Here is a 22,570-nt window from a genome sequence, read left to right as displayed (position 1 = left end):
AGTGAGGCTTCAGAGGGGTGAATTCAGAGTGTGAAATGGATGCCAGGTGTGCAGAGCAGCGGGGGATGGCTGCCTTACTGCAGAAGAAAAGGTCTGGGCACAAACTGGGCTTGGGCACCACAGGAGTGTCACGGTTAGGTCAGGGGTTCTGGGGGGTTTACAGAGCTCGTGGCTGGAGTTGCTTCCCTGAGGACTGTGGCTGGGCAGGGACCAGGCATGATCCTGGTCCTTGGGGAGGCAGCTGTTTGTGCTCCTCCTGCCTGAGTGGGTATTTTCCCCTGCACTCTCAGCTGTCGCCGCAGCCTCCACTGCAGCAGAATCATCCCTGTGTGGGTTGCTGGGATGAGGTGGGAGCCAAAGTAACTTGAAAACCCATACCTATTTATATAAATATTAAAAAAAAATTGATTTTTCTTCTCTTAGAACTGCTATTAGCGGAGTCTGGGAGTAGCTGAAAGCTTTATCCCCATCTGTTACACTATGCATGGCTCTTCTAAGGTGTGACCTTATCAAAGCTGGAATCAAAACACACAGTAAAACTCAAGGCAGGCTTGATCTAGTTGAGATTCCCTTCAGTAGACCATGGCAGTGGGGAACAATGGATGTTCATTCTTTCCTTAAGTGTGGTTTTATCAGCAATTATTGTGTAAAAATAGTGCTTCCTGGCTTCAGGATCCTTCCCCCTGCTTTCAAATTTGTATTTGCTCACTTAGCCTAAAAGTAAGGAAGGTTTCTACTCCAACTTTAGTAGTGACCGAGCCAGTGGAGTCACAGCGGCCACGTTAGAAGAACAGGTATTTGTTCCTTGTCAGTGGGATTATTTGTTAAATTCCAGCTGCTGATCTTTTACCTGTTGAGTTTTCTTCACAGGCCAGCAGGAGAACAATTTAATGTTGAATTAGTCTTCCAGGCCCAGAGCAAAAAACCCTTCAGAGAAACTTGACATATTATACAGGGCTGGATTTTTTTTTTTTTTTTTTTTTTTTTTTTTTTTTTTTTTGATTGCTTTTCAGGTGTGCTTTTCGTGCTTTGCGAGGGCTTTCGTAGGTCAGTGGGAATATTGTGACTAATTTAGTCAGGATGTGTTATAGGGGGAAAAGAGACTGGAAAGGGGAAGGAGAGATTCAGTGGTCAGACTTTTTGCTTGTCTCTAAGCCTCAGATTTCAGCAGCATAGCAGTTAACTTGAACAGTTCAAGGCAAAACTGGCATCTCCCCCCTTAATCTGAGTCTCTTAGCCTGACTTAGTGCCTAGGGAGAATGTTCAGCCGTGCAGGTTAGGGTTTTTTGGGGAGGGGTGGTTGTTTTGGGGGAGGCAGTTCTTGAAGCAAATTGAAAGATGGGAACTGTAATTTGTATATTGTTGAATTAGCTTGCAGGATTTTAATAAATACAATAAATACTACAGTGTCAGCCTTTGCTCTTTTTTTTTTTTTTTTTTTTTCTTTTTTTTTCTTTCTCTTCCTTTTTTTGCGCTCCTTCACCTACAACAGCTTCGGTTTACAGACTCCATTCTTCTTGTGGAAATTTTATTGTGTGACCGTTTCCTTGTTTAGTAATACAGTGGCTTGGGAGGAAGAAACTTTATACTTTTGATCTAATTTTAAAGCCTCAGAATAGGTCATTCACTCCTCCAAACAATTTCTGAAGATTTTCAAATAAGGCATAACTTGATTTAGAAGGTGACGAGTAAAGTGTCAGGGCCAAAACTTTGAAAGAGCTTTTATGTGTAACCTTATTGGGATTTTTAATGGGCTAAATACAGCACCGTAGGCAGAAGCTGTAAGCTGAGAAGCCCTCCATCTCAGCAGATCCTTGGGGATATGCCCTTGGGAGGGTTTCAGACTGCAAGAAAATGTGGAAAAACAAGAAGATTGCTCTGCAGGGATGGACATAATGTGGGGAGAGGTTGGGAAAGATAAATCCTTCTGGCCCCCTTCATTATGAGAGTAAAACGACACTTTTGGCTAGAAGCCAGTGAAACCTGGGAGATCTAGGATGGTGCAGACAGGACTAGCAACAAGTTTTGTCAGGGAATGGATTGGATGAGTGCAGATCTGCCTCAGCTCTGTGGTTTTTGTTCTGAATACAGAGTATTAACCCCTTTGTTCCTGCTGCTTTCTAGAAGCAGAAACACGGCTGAGACACTCAACCCTTCAGAGCAGATGGAAAAAAAAAACTGCAGTGGATTTTAATTAAACTTGGAAAAACAAGCGGAGGTAGAGGAATGCTGTGACAGGAGGTGTAGGATTGCTGGAGGAGCATGTTGTTGTGATGCTGACCCGATGATACAGAGGTTAACAGCCATCCCATCTTCCCCACGCAATCAAAATTCAGCAGCATCATGGAGAGGGAGGAGGCTGCCAGCCAGATTGGCTCCCTCATAAGGAGCATTAAAACAAACAAAACCTGTATTTTTTTATCAAAAGAAACTGAAAATTACTTTCAGCAAGAAATGCTGCACTCCATTGTCCTGACAGGTGATTTTGATTTAAAAATTTGATATTTTGGTTTCACCTGTGTTGGCCCACCAGGGTATGGCTGAGACGGTGTTTTCAAGGAGACAGGAAAAATGCCAGTGATCTTGAAAGCCTTAGCTCTTAAATTAACTAAAGTGCAACACCTTTCTTATTTCAGTAGAAACTCATTTTTCTGTAAACACTCATATAATCAGATCTATGATAGGCACAAAGTTTGACTTTGAAATTAGACTTCAAGGGCTAGTTTTTCAAAAGCTTCTGGGGTTGTTCTGCTCCTCTCAGAGTACATCTGCACTGTGGTCAGAGACATGAATGCAGCTTCTGGGCCGGCTCTAAATGAGCTGGTGTGAATGAGCAGGTAGGGCCAGCAGTGCACAGGGTTTGAGAATCAACCCTCCCACTCCAGGAGAGCAAGGGAGCAACAGACACTGCTCAGAGAACCTCCTGGCTGAACCTGCTCAGGAGCCTGTGGGATTGCACAATCCCATGATCTTCAGGGGATGGTATTTAATTTTTTTTTTTTTTTAATGGGAGTTGCATGTAAACAAGACAGGGTAGAATTTTGACCTGTAAATAGGATCTATTTGGGAATAAGCCTTTTCCAGAGCTATATAATGATAGTTTTCATTTCTTCACTTAGAAACAAATGAGGGCCACAATCCTAAAAAGGCTCACTCACATGGAGGCTTTATTTAAGATTCACCAAGTACTGAAATTAGCCTGCAACTCCAGGGCTCTGAAGTTCAGTGTGCTCTTTTTGAGAGCCTCTGACTGTGGGGTGTTTCACCTGGGAATTTTTGTGCTAACTGCTGTAAGTCTAGTTGTGGTGTCTTTTTTGTTTCCAGAGCCTACGATTTAGTGTCATGTCCAACTTTTTACAGCCAGGAGTTAGCAAGGAGCATTACTTTATAATGATACAACATAGAGCTGTCAGGTTTATTAAAAATGTCCTTCCTCTAACGTGGAGGAATTAGCAGTTGTGTTTTAGAACAGGAGGTCAGAATGATGAAAACACCCACGAAGGGTAACGCTGAACAGCCTGATGTCCTCGAAGCTTTCAGCAACCAAACCCCCTAGAAAATACTTTACAAGATTTAAGGACACCAGGCATTTAATTTTACATCCTTTGAGGTTCTGCACTGGCAATGCCATAAGGAATGATACCACTGACAAAGTTGGGATTTTTTTCATGAAGCTCACAGCTAATCTTTTGCTGCAAAAGGAGGAAAACTATGGGGAAAGGGTGCTGACATGTTAACTGTTGTAGTACCAGGGAATCATGAATGAAATCTGAATTGCCTTGTGTCTGAAGGCTTTTGAGGGCACTGGGGAAGTGTGAAGGAAGTTGCTGTTTGCAGTCAGGTCATCACACTTAGCATCTTCACTCCAGTTCTAATTTTATGCCCTTACTTTGCTCTCTTTCAAGCATTATCAGCATCGACCGTTCCCACGGTGCTGGTTATAAATCACACCAAACCTTTGAATCCTTGAGTCCCTTTTCTCTATGACTTTTCCTTCTGTGGGATATCAAGTACATGAGTGTTATCTGCCCACCTGGAGCGGATCTGAGAGGTGCTGTGGCCTGCAGGAATGACAACTGGGTTGGAAGGTGGTGAAATCTACAATTGGATCACAGGGAAAACGTAAGCTACTTCACCTTCTTGTTTCATTTTCCTCCCCAAGGAAGTAAAGGGGTAAAGGATGTTTCCATGCCTGCCTCGAGGATAGGTGGTTGATTAAATCCCACCTGAATACAGGGCCGGAATGTCCTTTAGAGGCTGTTAATAGTGGCCTGGTACAACCACAGTGGTCTTTCCGTGTGGTGTGTGTGATCTGTGGTTTCTGCATTCCTGATCACGTTGACTTGTGGCCCTGGAGAAGTAGATGTAGCAAAGGTCAGCCAGCTCTGTGCATTTTCACACAGATGTCTCCAACCCCCAGCTTTCTCGCGGGGTGTCCTGGTGCTCTCAGGAGGTGGTTCAGCGTGGTCAACTGAACACACCAAAAAGTCACTTACGGGAATCCTGGCTCTCACTTTTGGCTTTTCTTCTGCAGTTTTACTTTATGAGCACCTTTCCTCCAGTTGGGGCAAAGGCTGGCAAACAAACACCCTCTCACCTGCCAGCAAGGACCACGCCTTGGCCTTCCTGAGAGTCACAGCAGTCAATAATTTATTGCAGGGAGTACAAATCTGTTTTCCAGCTCTGCTCAGGTAGCAACCAAAGAACTCAAACCAATTGGTGAAAATGCCTGTTAGAGTAAGCTCTAATCTGGGAACAGCCGTTCTTAATAAAAACCAACTAGTCTTCTCTTTTTTATTTTTTTTTTTTTTAATTCCTTAAATAGCACAGAAAACCTGTTGATCCTTCACAGTTTTGCTGTAGGAAGATGTGATTGTTTTTCCATGCCTCAGATCAGGACCCAGGCTCTCATCAGGTTGCCATGGTGGAACTCCATTCCTGGCAGCAGGGAAAGGATAGGAGCCTCATCCCTTGCCTGCTTGTTCTCCTGTCCTTGCTGCCACAGGCTGTGCATTCCTGTTCTTCTGGTTGAATTGTGTGACCAAGCTGGGCTTCAAAAATCAGATGAGAACCTGGAGCTGTGAAAAAACAGAATTCCAAAGCTAAACCACAATGTTTTCTGCAAGAGGATTTTTTAATTTTCCAGTTTTTATGTTGCTGCTCTGGTCTAGAACATACTCAGTATGTCTCTCTTGAGCAGTAACTAGCTTTTATAAAAATTACCTAGTAAGAATCTTTTAAATTTAAGAAAATGCTTCTTCTCCATTACTTGGGAAAAAAAAAAAAAAAGGTTCTAAAAAATATCCAAGCATGTGTTCCTTTAGGATCTTTTCTTTGGGAGGTTTTTTTTGGGGGTTTGGGGTTTTTTTTTGGCAGAGGGGTGGGGTAGGGTGTTGGGATTTTTTTGCCTCTCAGCAAACCCGTAGGGTTTCTTTTCTGTTTCAGTTCATAGGTCTTTGAGAAGATTGTTTCTTTCAGGGCGGGTGGGGAACTCTGTGAGTCAGTCTGCAGGACTTCAGCCCTAGCAATACTTGTGGAGTGAGGAGGAACTCCAGTTTCTGCTAATCCACTCTTTTCCAGCAGTATGCTCTCATGAACACTCATAATCTGGGATTAAACCTGGCTCTGCTCAGTGTCCTGGCTGGAAGCTTGATGGGAAGGGAGGCTTTGTATGATGGATGACTGAGTGCAGCCGTGTGTCCTGGTATTTTTGGGGCAGATCACAACATGCCTGTAATGAGTCCTGAGTTAATCACTGTGGTCACACCGCTGGAGCTCAGGCCTGTCCCCAGAAGAGCTGGGTATGTAATAGGCCTGTTGTTCACTAGGCAGTGAAAAGAGCTGATCAGAAACCTTTGAGCTCCCTGCCTTGTCTTCAGTGGAGAGAGCATCAGTGCTTTAGGAAGAGGAAACAGCCAACAAGCTGTGGCTTCCGTGCAGGCATGGGCAAGAGAAGCTCCAAGGGGGTGGGCAGGTCAGGCCAGGAGATCCTAACAATCTCTCCTCATCCTAGTGTGTCCAAATCCTGCCATTCCCTGGACTCCTTAAACCATCCTACCCCCTTCATTAGTGCTGGTGTTCCTGTTGCTGTTTCACAGGGAGTTAACAGTAGGTTCTGCCTTGCCATACGATGCTCTGAGTGAATGCACCTAACCTTGTGTTAAAGTTGTAGTATGTGAAAGCTTTCATGGTTTAGTCTGTCTCTCTCTGTTTTTCCTCTCCTGCTGTTTCTCTGTTGTTTCATAGGAATGGGGGAAAGAAAAGGGTCAGTTTTTACCACTCTAGAGCAGAAGAGTGGATCTTGGGCATTATGAAACAGCATCAGTGGGAAGATTTTGACTGTATGTGAAAGACAAGTGCATGTTATCTTTCCTTCTTCCCAGCCTGAGTTTGTATTTCTTTTTCCAAGAATCAATAAAGTAATTAAGATAAGTACAGGATTTTCTTCTCTCATGAATTAATCTGTAAAAGGGAATTTTGTATAAGCAATTCCAGTAACATAAAACACTCTTGACTAAAACTTTCTCCATGCCAGACAAGGCTTATAATATTGTAAGACCATGACTTGGAATATCACGTGTAAAACATGGAAATGAAGGCACAGATAAACCATGTAATTTTAGGATTTTTGAAGGACCAAAATAAGTAAGAAAGTAGAACAGAGGGGATGGTGGTCCATCTGAGTCCCCCCGCCCCCAAAGCTGGGGAAGCACAGCAATATGCTCCAGCTTTACTTGTTATCTGCAAAGAATTACTTGCTCTGAAGATGATTAAGGACCATTGTCTTAGTAATAAATGGTTTCAGCTGACATGGCTGATAAAAGATTTTCCAGCTTCAATGTGGAAGGGTCTGTGAAGTTCTGCACTGAATAGTGCCATCCACATGGAGTTCTTTTCGAGGAACTGCTGCCTTGCTGAGGTGAAGCATCTAGTCCAAACTAGTCATTTTATCTTGTACTGTAGGCTTCTCCAGAAACCATCATCTCACAGAACAAGTGGGATGAAGTTATTTGCCCTCTGGAGATGCTTATTTCTTTGGATTGACTTCACAGGGAACATAGACAGTGCTAGCAGGGGCTTGGATAACTAGCTGTTAGATCTGTAAAACTAGGGGGCATAAATTTGCCCTTGCAGCAGTAAATGGTGAAGTGATGGTTAAACTCCCCATGGGGAAGGACCAAGACAGATGGGAATGTGTGCCCAAAACCATTTTGGAATTCAAGTATGATGAGGCCACCTCTCATGTTGGTTACTTCAAATGCAGTGGTTGTTTTGATATATATGCTCATAACAGTAAGGATCTTCTAGCAGCATCCAGGGTGCTTCTGCTAGTGGGACTCTTGTGCTCTAGAGTGAGGAATTTGGTTAAATATACACACCACCAGATGATTATGTCTGAGATTAAACTGGGGATAAAAATGACAGACTGCTGTCTGTTTGCTCAAATAGCACAGATATAGTGAGTGCTGTGCAGGCTTGATAGTACTTTTTATTCCTTCTGGTATTACTGTGGTACCTGGAATCCTTACCAAGGAGCAAAGTCCTGAGAACTATTTATGGAATTTCATAAATACGAAATATTGCCACTTTCCTCTGCTTATTTTGCTGATATGATGAACTAAACTAACCGAGGCCCCTGAAACATTAACACTGCTTATGCAACACTTCGCTCAGGCTTATTCCTCCTCTGTCTCCCATTGCCCATCTCCATTCGGATTTCTTAGTCTGTGGACTTCATGGAGTTTTGTGTGACTTTTTCAAAGGGGGAAAAAGGGTCTCAGTCTGGAAAGTACTGCGACTTACACCAGAATAATGTCAAGGGTCTTCCTTATTCTTAGGTGGAAGAACACCTCCCTGAGGAGGAGTTGTGCCAGCTTGCATCTCCTTGTGGAAGTGACTGGACCAGCACCACGCCCTTGGTTAGAACAGATACTCCTCTGCAGCTCAACTGAGTCACAGTGGCTTTAGGCTTCGAGGTTGCAGCAGCTGCCTCTGGACCTGTCCTTGGGCAGCACAGCTGCTTCACAGAGGGCCGGCTTCACTCAAGGAGCATTTGTGGGTTAAGAGCCAATTTAGCATTTGCGGGGTTGTCACAAGTGCTAGTGCAACCTGGCAAAGAGCGTTGTGAATAAAAGGATGCGGTCCCTCTGCTGAGTTCTCTGCCCTAGATGAGATGCACAGTCCAGTTTTGAAGTTACTAGGTGTGAAGCCTTCTCTTGATCATTTAACTTTCAATACAGAAAAACTGAAGGTAGCAGGATGTTGAGGATGTGCAAGGCTGCCCACTGTCAAGTCTGGGCTTTTGAGTGCTGGTCCTGAGTGTGAATGGTAGAGAGCTTGCTTTATTTTAGCTCATAATAGTGTCTTGGTCTCTGCTGCCCATAGCTATTGTATTTTTTTTTCTTTACATGGAATTTTGTCTGGAAACATAAAAAGTTTGAATAAACACTGAAATACGAGGCCTGTCTGGTACCTTCAGTGCGTTCCCCACAATCTCTGTTGTATCTCCAGATATGTAATATTGCAGGCTGACTAGACCATTCCTTTCCCCACGCCCCCTAACCCATCAAATAACGTCCAGACTGCTACAATTCTGAAGTTTTCTGTTACTGTTTGGTTTGTTGGTTTGGGGGTTTGTTTTCTTCTGAAATGTGAACAAGTCCATATTCTGAATAACAAGTGCCCTGACACCCAGCCAACACAAGTATAGAGCCCTGGCTACTAGTTATTTACCACTTTTTGTAAAATAATCTTTTTCTAAGTTCTCTCACTAGATCTACAGTGAAGAGAACAACTGGGTGTTAATCCATTTAGCAGAAAGAGTGCAGAGAAGCTGCTGCAGCCTTTGACCAGCAAGGAGCAGTCCTGATAGCATCTGTTGTGCGAGGATAAGGACTGGAAATGACAAGGCCAGTTTTGGAACAACGGTGTCCGTGTTTCTCTACCCTTGAGGACGAGGGGGACAAGTGCCTACATGTGTTGGATTTTGTTAGCTGGATCCAGTTGCTGTGTTGAGTTAATGAAGGTCATGCTATTCTGTGGAATGTTGGGAAAGCAGGAGAAGCCGAAACTGAGCTGGCCCATCCCCAGGCAAACTGGTTTTAACCAGGAAAAAGTCAGAGAATGCTAAGAAACTTCTTGTACATCACCTCAGGCGGTTATGTATTCTGTTTCCTAGTTACATTTTTTTTTTCCTGGTATCAATTCCAAAACAAACAAATGGAGAGAGAGAGAGAGAAGGGAGAAAGAGAAAAGCATTCCTTAAAATAACCCTTTAACATCTTGGGCCAAATTCTCTTCTCCTCGGGCCTGAAGATGTAGCCTGTCTGTGCTGATACTGGTAGGGAGCACCCCAGATCTTTGCTGCAGTGCTTGTAAAGTAAAACGCTGATCCCTTTTTCTTTGTTCAGAAGTAGTGTCATAGGACTGTGGCCCATCTTAGGCACTACAGTAAGTAACAGCGTAGATGAGTAGGCAGCGCAGGTACAGACCTCCTGACAGACCTTTCTTTTGTCTCACTTTTTCCTCATGTTGAGTAAAACAGCACTGGCCAGGAAGGAACCCTGGCACTGTTTAGGATCTGTAGGCACAAGCTTTGATGTTCTAGCAGTAGCTTGGGTATTCAGAAGTAGTTGTTCAGCACTAGCGTTTCCTGTTGGGCTGACTGGGAGAAATGACACGACCAAAGGCCACTCCCAGAGTGCTGCGGTTTGCTGCCCTGCCTTGGGAATGCTGAAACCTCGGGCTCCAGGGCTGACTGCACATTTTCACTTCACTGGGGCATTTGCATTGCATGATTGTCATACTGCAATGCTTGAATAAACCTTCTTTTTTTGTCTGTGGGTGAGCACATCCACTTCAACTCCTACTCTGTGTTATTCTAGTCTTTCAGCTAGCTTTTGCCTCCAAAAAGTTAGGGAGTTGATCATGCCCCACTTTGGAACTGACCATCCGACCTGCTTGAGAGCAAAAGTAGAAGACATTTCTCAACTTCCCTGCACCGCTGCCCTCTGTGTCATCCTGTTTCAAGCTCCTCTATACAGCTCTTAAAGCGCTATATAAGGTTCTGAAAAGTATCACGTTGCTTGGCTGGGTGCTGGAGGCAGGAGGGCACACAGTCTCTTTGGCGTGCTCCAGCAGCCAGTGGAAACAAGGGTAAGCCAGCTCGTGTATGTCTTAGCTTTGGCAGGGATGATCAGAGCCGTAGCTCAGCAAGAAATCAGCATTCCCTCTGCAAGTGAAAGGTCAGGAATGCAGAAAGCTCACTGCCTTTTTAAGAAGGTTGAAAGTTTTGAAAGTTTGCCTCTGCTTTTTTCCAAAAAGAGAACGAATCGGAGGATTACAGTTGCATTTCCTGGCGTACGTTTGGCTGAGAATGTGTCATCTAATCTGTTAAAGAAATGGTCACGTGTAATATTTTGAAAAATTGGTAACCTCTGGGTCAAATCCATTCTATTCAGCCCTGCTGTTTGCTTGATGATTGACCAGTGGCCAGTGATGTTTGGTATCCGGCTGACATCCAAGTCCTTTCCTGAATTCTCCCGCCAACAATTAAAGGTACAGTAGAAACAAAAGCTATCAGCAGATATTTCCTCATTAAAACCTGTGCTGCTGGGCTCAGGGCAGACTGATGAGTTCAGGTTGCTGCAATGTTTTTCAGTCAAGGACATCCAAAAACCAAGCTAAGAAATGAGCAGAGCTTCACCAGCAGCAGCACACGTGTCTGCATTTATATATATATGTGTATGCGTACCCCTTCTATCCAAAAGCACTGGCACAAATGCACTGTTATCAGTCTTGCTGTGAGAGTGGGTGGGAAACTATTCAGAGCAGCTTTTTCCCTCTGGAAGCCTTTGGTGTCTAGAAATCAAAGCTCTCTGCAGATGTGCATGAGTCTTGATGAGATCTAAATTGAGAATTCTAAAATCCAGATGGAATTTGTGATGAAAACAGATGCGTGATCAACACCCTTGGCAGCTTAGAAAGCAGAGGCTGCAGCAGCGCCATGGAGAGCTTGGGCTCCGTCAGCCTCAGTAAGTGCTCAAAGTGTCTGGCAGAAGCCAAAGGGAGGTAGAGGTTCTTCCTTCCACCTGAATCAAGGTCTGCTTCATCTCCGTGACTTTCACAATGTCAGCCTTGATATTTTCTGTTCATGCACATCCCCTTTAAAGCTGGTGCTCGTCGTGTTGTTTATAGAGGATAAAATGGATTGAATATTTGATATTAGATAAGATTTTGTTCCCTGTCTCTTCAAAGAGATGCTACTTTAGCGGATGTCATTTCTTCTTTCCAAATGACTATTAATTACCTATTTTGCCTTAAATTAATGTCTAGATTCTGTGCGCTTTAATCAATATATTCCATTTGCAGTATAAGAAAAAATTACTGTACCGACACAGAATAATTTTCCTTCTTAGTATGGTATCCAGTCATACTTTTAACATTGGAAATAATGAGTCATGGAATCAACAGCACGTGATGTGGTCTTTGTGAAAGACATCTCAACTGGCATGGGGTCATATTATAAGGCATCAGACTTAGAAATTTCTTCCCACTCGCCCAAACAATTTCTCTTTTGTGCAAACGTATGCAAAGTCCTGCCTGCCTTTCTCCTCCATGCAGTCTGTGTTAAACTTCAGTTGTCATTTGGATTTATGTTCCAAGCTTTTCTTCATCAAATTCATTGAACCCAACAGTAGATAATTTAAGGGCTATATGGAGATATTTTTTCTGAAGGGCTCATAAAAGAGGCAGACTGCTACTTCTAGCTTGAGCCAAAATATATGGAGTGAAGCTTGTGCAAGTTTCTTTGCAAGCAGATGTATCTTGTCCGTGACAGAGAAGGTACTGGCTTTACGAATGCTGGGAGTCTGTAAGTGCTCTGTGTCAACCTGAATTGGGATTTGTTTCTGCTTCCATTGACTTAAAAACACAAACATTAATCTCCAACGTTAATCAATTTATTGTCTCCGAACCCCCATAAGATAAAGAATTACAATCCCTATTTTGTAGATGAACTGAGTTGCAGAGATTCAGATTCCTGTTTAAACATGTGTTTAGGCACCTAAGGATGCAACTAGATGCCAAGTAAGATTTATGAAAGTGTCTTAACTGATCTTGAGTGAAAGTTTAGAGCCCAGAGAAGTAAAGGGATTTATAAATTCAGCAAGGCACTGGAGTATCTTTAGGAGCCTCGTGCTGACTTCCCTGGTCTCACCTGTCTGGGAGCAGAGCTCAAGTGAACCCAGGGTTGTAGCAGGAAGGGGCAATAGGAGAGGGAAGCTGGGGCCTTGAAGAGCCTGAGCGCTGTGCTTGGGAACAGCACTGCTCACAGACACACACAGCCTTTCTGTTTGCTCCCAGCCTTGTCATTGCATCACTGCCCCCTTCCCACCCCAGGGTCATTTCCAGATGCTTTGTTTCCAGGCACAGCAGAGGGTGCAGCCCCAGGACCATGGAGGTGTAGGGACTGCAGAGCTGCTTTGTCCTGTCACCTCGCTGAAGAACGGGATGGGAGGCTTAGCTGTATCACTCTCCAAAGTATTATGTAATTGTCATGCTATAGTTAAGGACATACAGACGTTTCAAATGTTTACCTTTTTATTTTTTTAATCAAAAAAAAGAAAATTAAACAATGCCCATTTCAGAAATTCTTTAATTTAAATTAGTTCAGTGCTTCCTAAGCTCCCGATGCGGAAGACTGACTTGAGACTTGTTTGCATCCTTACAGCCTGCTAGGAATGAGCTTGTTGTGGAAGCCACTAGGTGGAAATGACAAATAATAAATTTGTTGGAAAAGACAAATAATAAATTTGTTGGAAAAGGCAGCTTGTAAGCAGAAACCAGAATGAAATTTTAGTCAAGTTAGATGAAAATGTTGGGGGAGAAAATGCTTCAGCAACACTAAAATGGCTTTTGATGTTTGAAAGTAGAAAACATTTCCATGTTTGTTTCAAAATAGTGTATTTCAGCTCGAAAGGGCCAGCACTTGAAAGGGGGAGATGACACAACTTCAGAAAGGTTTTATTTTCTTTTTGCCCAAACAAATGTCTAGAGTCAACTCAAATGATTTTCAGAGCAAATGAAACATTTCTAGTTGTTTGACCCACATGATTATTTCTTTGTGTTTGGTAGTCACTGCGAAAACTCTTTTCCTTATGTCTCCTACCAGAACTGAAAGTCGGGGACTGGAATATTCCACCTCCGTGTGTGCGGGGTGCAGCTGCCTTAAATAAATCTCTACGTTTTAAACATCTCAGGCTCTGCCTCATGGTGTAGATGCTTTATTCTTACCCTAGAGTGAGAATCCCCTGTTGATGGTATCTTTAAGGAAGCTGCTGATCCCAAAGCCCCAGGCCAGAAACCTGGCAACAGAGTAGTAACAAGGCATTGTTAGGTGAGCAAGTCACTTTCTGCAAAGAGTCTTTAGCATATGCACAGGAGTAAAGGTGGTTGTGAATGTTCCAGAACTTTAAAAGAAGTCAGTGAACTCACTGTACGCATGCAGGCAGATAAATGAAGCATGGCATGTGATATATAAAATTATAGGTCCCTCCTGGGAGTACTCACACTGCCTTCCTGAACCCCTCAGATCACATTTGGCACAGGGGTGGTTGAATCTCACACGACTGTGACTGTAGCCTTCACAACTAGAATTGTGCAGGTACATACACTTGATGGGAATGTGACAAGGGAAAATTGAATGTAAAGTCTGCTAGACAGCAAATAAATTTGCTTTATATCTTTATCTTTTTCTTGCTTGGCAATTATTTCAGCAGGTGCTGAACTACTTTCTGCCTGCTGTAAATGAGGGAACTCAAATGACGTACTGTAAATTCTTAATATTTCCTCTACTTATGAGAAGACATAATCATCTGAAGAACTTGTAAATTTAGTGTGGATTAAGATGATTTTTAAATAACGCCTTGTTTTTTTTAAAGCCCAAGATTGATCGTAACTAGTGCTGGGTTGTTTAGTACTATACAACTGAGATGAGTTCATATTGTCACCAAATAGGTAACAATCTATTTTTAAAATGGTAGGGTGGAGTTGCTGCTCAGGTCATTCCACATTATTTGTTGTAATTCAGTAGCCAGTTAATGACAGCATATCGCTATTAGGTTATAGCCCTCCTAGGTTATGGTTTTTAGAACCGTAAAGCAAGAGTTGCAGGGTTTCAGTGTTGATTACAGAGAGGTTTATTGTTATTTCTTACACTTAAATCTGCTAGGTAGGTTAAAACAGCCAAGTAGGAGATCTGGAATAGCAATGATGTGCAGTTAAATTCTGAAAAACCCCTACCTTCTCTATAGAGTAGAGCTATTAAAGTATTGCTTATTGTACATTAGTATTCTGTATCCCTTACCTGCAGATCTACGACAGGCAGTATGAGCGGGCTGTACCATTTATGACTTCATGCTACAGCATTCTCGCTTGCCTGCACAGTTGACCCGATCCTGTATGTCATCAGGGAGGAGATGTTTAACTTGTGACACTGCTAATCCTTTCCTGAAGGCTTTTCGTTCTTCCTGCACGTTGTCCTTTCGTTGCTTTTGTGAGCTGGAACATGCTTGCTCAGCCCAGTGATGAATTCATGTAATTACCTATGGATGTACCGAGGTCCTGTTGACTTTAACATTAAAGATCAGTGATTGCTTAAGTATTGCACTGAATCAGGACCCCCAGGCATTTTCACATGCACAGGCTAACTTGGGAATTGGTGCACCTTATGGTGCTGGGAATGGAGAGCAGGCTGGGGACAGCCTGGAGCACGGCAGCCGACAGGGTCCTTATCTCCCTCAGGAAAACCTGTGGATACATGGAAACAAATCATGACATGAGACAAAGTTCAGCGTGTGTTAATCCAGTTCTAGAAAGTTGCTCTGTGTGCAGTTGGGAGTTACACAAAAGCACATATCCCTGCAAGGAATCTGCATCCTGGTACTGCTGTGTGTGTAGTGTGTAGCTCGGCAGGAAACCCTTTTGCAGGAGCTCTGGGGGACAGAGTCCTTCCTGGCTCAGCCAGGTTCTCATGCAAAGGTAGGCGTGATTTTGTAGGTGTTCCTCGTAAATGTGCTTATCTCCACGGTTTTATTTTGCTGGTATAAATGCAGCTGCATTGTGATTGTGCCGTGTTTTACAGGAAACATTTCAGTACTGTCAAACCCAAAGAGTCTGGGTTGAGCTTGGTGTATGTGGAGGCATCAAGCCTTCAGAGAAGACGATTGTCCTCAGATGAAATGACTGACATTCCTCAGAATCACATCTCAGTTACAAAAAACTTTGGGTCTTCAGTTTGCGTATGTTCCAACCCAGTGGACACATTATATATTCCCTGTAGGGTCTCATTTGTGATCCTTTCTGGTACAGTTTGCACTCACAGGAGCGCTCGCCCCTTAACAAGAGGGGAGATGTTGCTGTTGGAGCTGTTCCAGCCTGGGCTTCTGCTGAAGCTCTGTATCATTGTTTTCCTGGGCTGGTGATGGAGGAGTGGACCTTTGCTTTCTCCATCCCTTCAGAAGCCATCCGTGCTGCTTCCTCAGTGCTTTGATATTCTGCCAGCTGAGGGAGGGAAGAGCCATTTATAAATATTTCTGGTAATACAGTAAGTACTCTCACATGTTTTGCTCACTCATTTTCCGTATCCAGAAATCTATCCGACCAGAATCAGTTCACTCTCTTTTATTAGCAGAAATAGATCCACAACAATTAAAATTGATTAAAAAAAAAAAAAGAAAAAAAAAAAAAAGGAAGGAAGAAAAAGAGAAGCAGCAGCAAGCACATCATATTGACTGTGTGTATATTCACACTGGCTTCCAATCCATGGATAATTACCCCTCAGAGATCATGTGCTATGTACAGTATGATGATGGAATTATGCACTTTAAAGAGCTTTAGTGAGCCTCTTAGGATGCCAATTTCTTTCCCTTTTTCTTCTTTTTTTTTCCTTATTTTCATTGCAGCGAGTAATGATTTTTAAATGCACATGACCTGTCCTCAAGACCAAAGTAAGTCATGTCAGTGATGTTTTGTGTCTGGGTCTGACTTCCCTTGAACTGACGCAGTAAAAGTGTACCCATGAGATGAAATTGCATGGTCGGGGGGTCTCTTGGGATTGCTGATCCTCATTAGTGAGGGGAAAGGCAAGTGGAACTTAAAAGTTACTCATTCTGTTTGGCAGCAGGTACCCAAATTGCACTTCCTGCAAGGAAAAAGGGCTTGGAAGAGGCTGTGGGTACAAATCCATAGGAAAGCAGGCTTTGTTATTTTGGCTGATTGTGAATCACCTGACCTGAACACTAAGAACCAGGGGTAGCGGTTTCTCTGGCCTCTTTGTCAGAGCCAGTTCAGCTGTTTTGATTTGCAGTTTCACACACACAAAATTAAAATATTGTCTATACATTTCAGCCTAACTTGTTTTTGGCAAAGTGATAAGCAAGTAAAAAACAGGGCCTCATCGTAGGAAGTGTCAAGCCATCTTAATTTTAGGCAGAAATACCAGCTCCTCCTAGAGGAAAAGAGCCAGTCCATAAATAGCTCCCAACAGATCCTTTACCCAAGCAGACAAAAGGGTGTGACGTGCAGGAGTTGCTGCTAATGCCAGATTTCATCTTTCCATTGGTAATGTGTCACCTGGGTTTGAGTTTGTCGAAGGTGTGACTTGGTGTTCAGGCAGGAGTGTTCATTGATACTCAATGAACAGCTCCCCAGATCCTTGGGAGAACATCTCCAGAGGCACTGCTAGAGGAGTTGAAAGGGGAGGTACCTATTGAAACACAGCTGTGAGGACTGGGGTTGTGGGGCTGCTGGGCTCCTCGTTCTGGGGCTGTGGCTGCATTTACAGATTTTTATCTTTTGTTGACATCTTTAATAAATGTTGGGTTACAGCAAGTGGTGCTGCATCCTGTTCACCAGCCTGGACCAGCAGACTCTTGAGTCGAAGTGAGGGCTCCCAAACACAACTTATTGCCCACAAAGATTCTTTTTAACTGGGGCTAGGACAGCTGTGAGGTCCGCATGGCTGCCCCGCTCCTGTTCAAGGATGAATGGAGGTGGGCCTGGCAGTGCTCCCACGAGTGGGTTGGCGTGTACAAGCCAGCCCTCTCCTGCCATCCCGCCTTCTTCAGGGCCCTGTGTCCAGGAGGTGCAATTTCCCTGCTGTCCCCGTGTAACCCAAGCTGCAGAAGCATCAGCTCCTTCCACCATCCCCCAGAGTTTGTGTGCGTGGCTCTGCGGGGTGAGTGGACACGTGGTTCCCATAGAGCGGCTGAGTTTATGAGACACGTTTGGGAAAAGCTTAAGGAAGTATCAGATGCTTCAGTGTATGCAGCTCTTATGTCTCTGACTTCCTGGTTCCTCTGGATAATGGTGAGTGGTGCTCAAAGCCACTCACAGCACCTTTCTGTGTGGTTGGTGGTGGCCTGAGCTCCTCAGCAGCCCGAGCTGTTCCAGCTCAGCGTTCAGTCCTGCAGTCCCTGCTCTGTCTGGGCACAGCAATCCATGGGGGATCTGCTCAGGGCTCCTGGGTGCTCTGGTGAAAATGTTCTGGGGGCTTTTTGTGCTTCAGTGGGCAAGAGGAGAAAATGTGCCTGTTTGTGTCCCGATTGTTATTGTTTTCATCTAACTTGGGGAGTCATTCCTTGCTCGTTAAAGATGTAAGTTTTAGGTGTCTAATTATGTGTTGTACTTGCCAGCCCTCTCTGGTCCCTTTCTTCAATGATCTCACCACCCTCTTCTCTTCTCTTCTCATTCCCTTAAATATGTGTAGATGATGAATAGCAAATCTTCTCATAGAATTCTTCAGGAATATTGAGTGTAGGGTTTTGCTTTTGTTTGCTTTTCTGGTGACTTGGAGATGGCATGGTGAGAAAAGAAACATGTGAGCTAAACCTGTTGGTTTGAACATTGTGTCAGAAAATATCCATAAATTGCAAGTTACTACACAGATGTATAGATTTAATGAGACTGTGTAATGCCATTTATTTATGCTAAAGAATCTGACACATACGGTACTGAAAAAAGTTAATACACTAAGAGTTATTTTATATTTTTCCATTGCCATCTGTCACTGCCTACATAATAATGATACAGGTGAAAGCCTAGCACTGCTTAAAAAAAAAATCAGAATGAATAGTCATTTAAATGTCTTGCTGCTTTAATAGCTGGTGTGTTTTAAGTTGTGGGAAGGAGGCAACAGAGATACCCTCCCCCCGTTTTTACTATATTAAAGTTTGAGTTTAAACAGATTTGGATTCTTGATGTGACTTATGTAGATGGAAAATAACTATAAACTCTACTCGGATTTTTGGAAAAGTTAAGGGACTAAACCAGATGCTGCGATCCTTGTAATGTACCATTAGTGGCTCCTGGAATAGCCCTTTCAATGTGCTTCTTGAGATGTGGGTGCATTTTTGTGCTCTTAAGTTCTGCCTTAATGGACTGCAGTCCGTATCGCTGGGGTCTCTGAACTGTGAGCAGGTATTTCCAGATCCCTAAATCCCTGTCCTCATTTGCCATCTCAATTAATTAAAAATAAATAAATAAATAAATAAATATATATAAGGACATACAATTTTTTTTTAGCTGCCTCAGGTTAAAATACATGTCTCAAAGTAGCACCATGCTGGCAGAAGTCAGCCTTCACAAAGACACTGGCTTTTAAGTGTTCTCCTCCAACACTGTGTAGCCATACTGTGGTTAGGCAAAGCTGCTTTCCCTTTTATTTCTTCAGTCACGCAGGAGCCCAGCCCAGCAGTGACCGTGAGGTGCACAGGGAGAAGCCCCTGCGCTCAGGCATTTGCAAAGATCCAGAGCTGCACATGGACCTGGGGACCTGCCCACTGCTTTGTAGCAGCCACCTGCCTTCCAGGGTGCAAGCAAGGCTTTGGCTCGAACAAATAAATGAAACAGCTTTTGTTGTTCGTCTGCTTTTTTACAATATAGTGACAAAGACAGAAAATATTTTTGTGGCAGGTGCTTATCCTATAATTTTCCATGGGTTGATGAGTTTGGGAGGTGCCTTATTTAGAGGAGGAGGACATGGCTAGGTCAGGTTGCATTAAGATGATTTAGAGTTTATATAATGAAAAATAAATAAAACTCTTCCTGAAAGCTGTGGATGAAGACATGTAACTTGGTAATGAAAGCCTTTCACTGATTTAAGGTGTCTTTAGTGGTCAAAATGCCAGAAAATGAAGCAAAGTCCATACCCAGAGAAGTGATTCCACTGGCTTCAAACAATTTCTTCAGGTGTTTTTTCAAATATAGTGCAGATCTCCAGTGGAAGATTCCTTTCATTTCCTTATAAATGAAATAATCATTACTGTTTAAATTAGTACCCTTTGCATATGCTGGAAAGCATTTTAGGAAGTCCTGCACTTTTTAAGGAGCAGAGACAACAATGAGTGAGCAATAAGGTTTTGGTCTCTTCAGATGGATGTTATCAATCACTTTATTTTTGTTTATAAGTGATGATCCATATATAGCTGTAGTTCGTTAGCAGCATTTTCCATTACAAACTTTTAGTTTTTGTACCATATAGAGCTCTCAGCAGTCTCTTAGTAAATACTCCTAGGGGTGAATATTGTGTCAATCCTCAATGAGTGATTTTTTTTTTTTCTGCTCCCTCATTAGAATCTGAACTGGTCTTAAAAAAGTGTTCATGGTTTAATGTTTTGAGAGACAGCATGTTTCACTACAGGACTGAGCCTTTATTTTTCCTCCTCTCTCTGCTTTTCCGTGCGCATCAGAAATAGCTCTACTGAAGTAAAAAAGAGCTGTGGTAGGAGAGAAGACTGACAGTATTTAACGAACACGTTGCAGACAGTAAGAGACTTGCTTTAGGTCGGCAAGGGAAAGGCCGTGGGAGACCACCCACAGCACGGAACCTGCCTCCTGCACTGTACAGCCACTGTGACATGGAACTTCACTATGGAGGGGGCCCTGCAGAACGCCTGCTGAGCACCACTGCCCGCCGCATCACCTGGCCCTCAGAAACAAGTGGAAAATCATCCACACAAAGGCAGAAGGTCCCAATGGCTGCAGCCTGGAGGAGGAGAGAGCAGGGGAGCACAAGGGCTGGGCAGGTCTTGTGTAAAGGCAGAGTTTGCCAGATGACGTTTGTCCAGAAAACCGTGTCTTGTACAACAGAAAAAGGAGAGGTAAAAGAAAAATCCTGCTGTTTCTCACCCCATCAAAATAATAATAATAATAATAATAATAATAAACCAGAACAGATAAAGATACATCCAACAATTTCTCCTAGTTTGACCTTAGGGAAAAATCCATGAGTCCAAGACTATCATCTGAGTTAGTTTGAGCATCTGTAGAGGGGACAGCAGCTAGGAGCAGAGTCCTGCTGTGCTCACTCATCCTGCCTTGGGGATCAGGTTCTGGCTCTGCGAAAGGGTAGGGGGAGTAGGAAAGGCAAACTTCTCCTTGCACCTATAGGGAATTGGCAGAAACCTTGTGTTAAGCACAATATTTGTTGCATTATATTACTTTGTAAGTGCAGGCACAAAGAGAGCGGGAGGCTGGGTCATCAGGAGTACTTTTCCTACCCTGGGATATGAATACACGACTCTGGCTTGTGTAAGTGCCGCTTGCGTAGATGCATTTGTGGGTGAAATTTGGCCTGAGGTCTTTCTGGAGAGGAATCTTGCGACACTGAGCAATCATATACATTCAATTAGGAGTTCATACTCTTGCCAGATGGAGGTATGCAGCACAGGTGACTTGTGGTGAGCAAACAGTCATGCCTGAAGGCTGGGCATCTGAGGCAGATTCTGGGTTAGGTGCTGCCATGCTTAGTGACACCAAGGAACTCCTTACTCAATGTCCCTGCCTTTGGACTTCAGCAGGAATCTCACTGAATGTGACATTGTGGGAGATTGGAAGGATTGCTGCTCAAAACGTTTCTGGAATGTGTGTCACGGAAACCAATCAAAATTGGGCCCTGTGATAGGAAAGAGATCCCAGCTCTTAATGCTGCTCTTGCTGGGATGCTGTTTGCTTAAATCAGAGCCCTTCCAGCTGTAACTGTGGTCTTTTTAGCTTCACATTTGCATAAGCTTGTATGGCCATTTGAACATAAAAGTTGTTTCACGCGTTTTTGTGCTGCAGTCTTCATTCCTTGTGTCTGGCCCTGGAGAGCTGGGTTGAGAGAAGCCACCTGGTGATTGAGAACCATTGCTGCTGAAAGTGTGTGGTGCCATCTGGGGTGCTGCTCCACGTGAACCAAAGCTGGTTGTTGTAGTGGCACAGTATGCCTGGTCAGGAGCCTGATTCAGCTGAAAAGGGTTGATTTTTCTCAGGAAGATCGGTTTTCAACCAGATTGGTGTAGCACCCAGTTCCATGATCACTGGAGCCATTATTAAAGATGGAAGGGGTGGGGATTGAAGGAGAGATGGCAACCACAGTTTGTGTCAGCTAAAACCTGACTGAAGCTTGGCTTAGCTATGCAACAGCATCCTAATTTAAACTAAACTTGGGTGTAACAGACCTGTTAGTCTACACTTACTGCACACACCACCTCCAGAAGATATGAAATAAGTTGCATTTAGTGAGAGTTTAAATTGACTTCAGATGTAGCAGGCTTAAACTGAGATTCTTCAATGTGAAAACTAAAAATTTTTAAGAATCCCTAAATAAGCTGATCAGTTCTCACTGAATTTCTGGCGCATTAACCATCTCCTTGTGGGCTTGAAGAATCCCATTTGTGACATGCAGAAAAGGACTCGGCACAGAGTTTCTAAAACATTCCTTTCTCTTTTTTATTAGTTGTGAGTTGTTTGGTTTGATTTAACTGTTGTGAATGAACAGAACCCTGCAGAGGTCACTTATGACAAGATGGTATCACCATCTACAATATGCCCTGGCTCAGTGGCCAAAAGCCATATCTTTGCAGCTTGCAATAAACAAATTTAACATCCAGCATTGGGAAGGCCTGTGACTGGACATTTTGGTACTTGAGTCAAGAAAAGAGTTAGGTAATTTCCCTCTTTTGCAGGTGACATTCACCCTCATTTGTTCCATCCAGATTCAGCTTCGCTTCTCTCTAAGCCTTCCGAAAGCTTCAGTCTGCTGTGAAAGCGAAGCTGGGTCCTTTTGAAATACACATTTCTAACCCTCGACTGAAACATCTTCCATTTCAGTGTTGGTAGGACAGCACTGCCCACAGGTGCCATTGAAGAGATGTCCTCTTTTGTCCTGAGCAGCAGATGAGCTGCCGGTGAAATGAGCAGATCTCACTCTGCTTTTTCCTCAGCATCACAGCTTTGGAGTGATACCTGCTCCTCGGGAGAAGGGGAGACTTTTTAATGTCAGCCTGGTGGCTAAGTACTTTGTGGCTATGAGGTGACAGCAGAGCCGATCCTGTGCCCTGTTCTGCCACTGCTTGGCTGGCATCCTCACCCTTGTGTGTGTGTGCCTTTTTAAAAAGGGGAGACTTGCTGGTGCTCTCTTGTTTACACATTTAATAGCTCACAGTTAAGCTGAAATGAACTTGAAAAGTGTTGTTAACTAAGACCCAAATTCTATCAGCAACAAGAAACTCAAAGATTAGGTTTTCTT

The 22,570-nt window shown here is 43.5% G+C and overlaps 1 protein-coding gene across 8 annotated transcripts in view; it reads left to right on the top strand.

Annotated features, from left to right (window-relative positions):
• IKZF2 (IKAROS family zinc finger 2) overlaps positions 1–22,570 on the top strand; it is a 115,403-nt gene that overhangs the window by 33,742 nt on the left and 59,091 nt on the right. The window contains exon 3 of one of the 8 annotated variants that reach the window (XR_005701699.2): positions 7,839–8,454. The exons of the other annotated variants lie outside the window; for them this stretch is intronic. The gene's annotated coding sequence lies outside the window, so the exon portion shown is untranslated. Of the gene's footprint in view, positions 1–7,838; positions 8,455–22,570 lie in introns of those variants that run through there. 8 annotated transcript variants of the gene reach the window in all.

The sequence above is a fragment of the Hirundo rustica genome, chromosome 7, assembly GCF_015227805.2.
Source record: "Hirundo rustica isolate bHirRus1 chromosome 7, bHirRus1.pri.v3, whole genome shotgun sequence".
Taxonomy (NCBI): Eukaryota; Metazoa; Chordata; class Aves; order Passeriformes; family Hirundinidae; genus Hirundo; species Hirundo rustica.
Note: the sequence above shows the minus strand (reverse complement) of the source record. Positions and strands in the feature narration are given on the sequence as shown.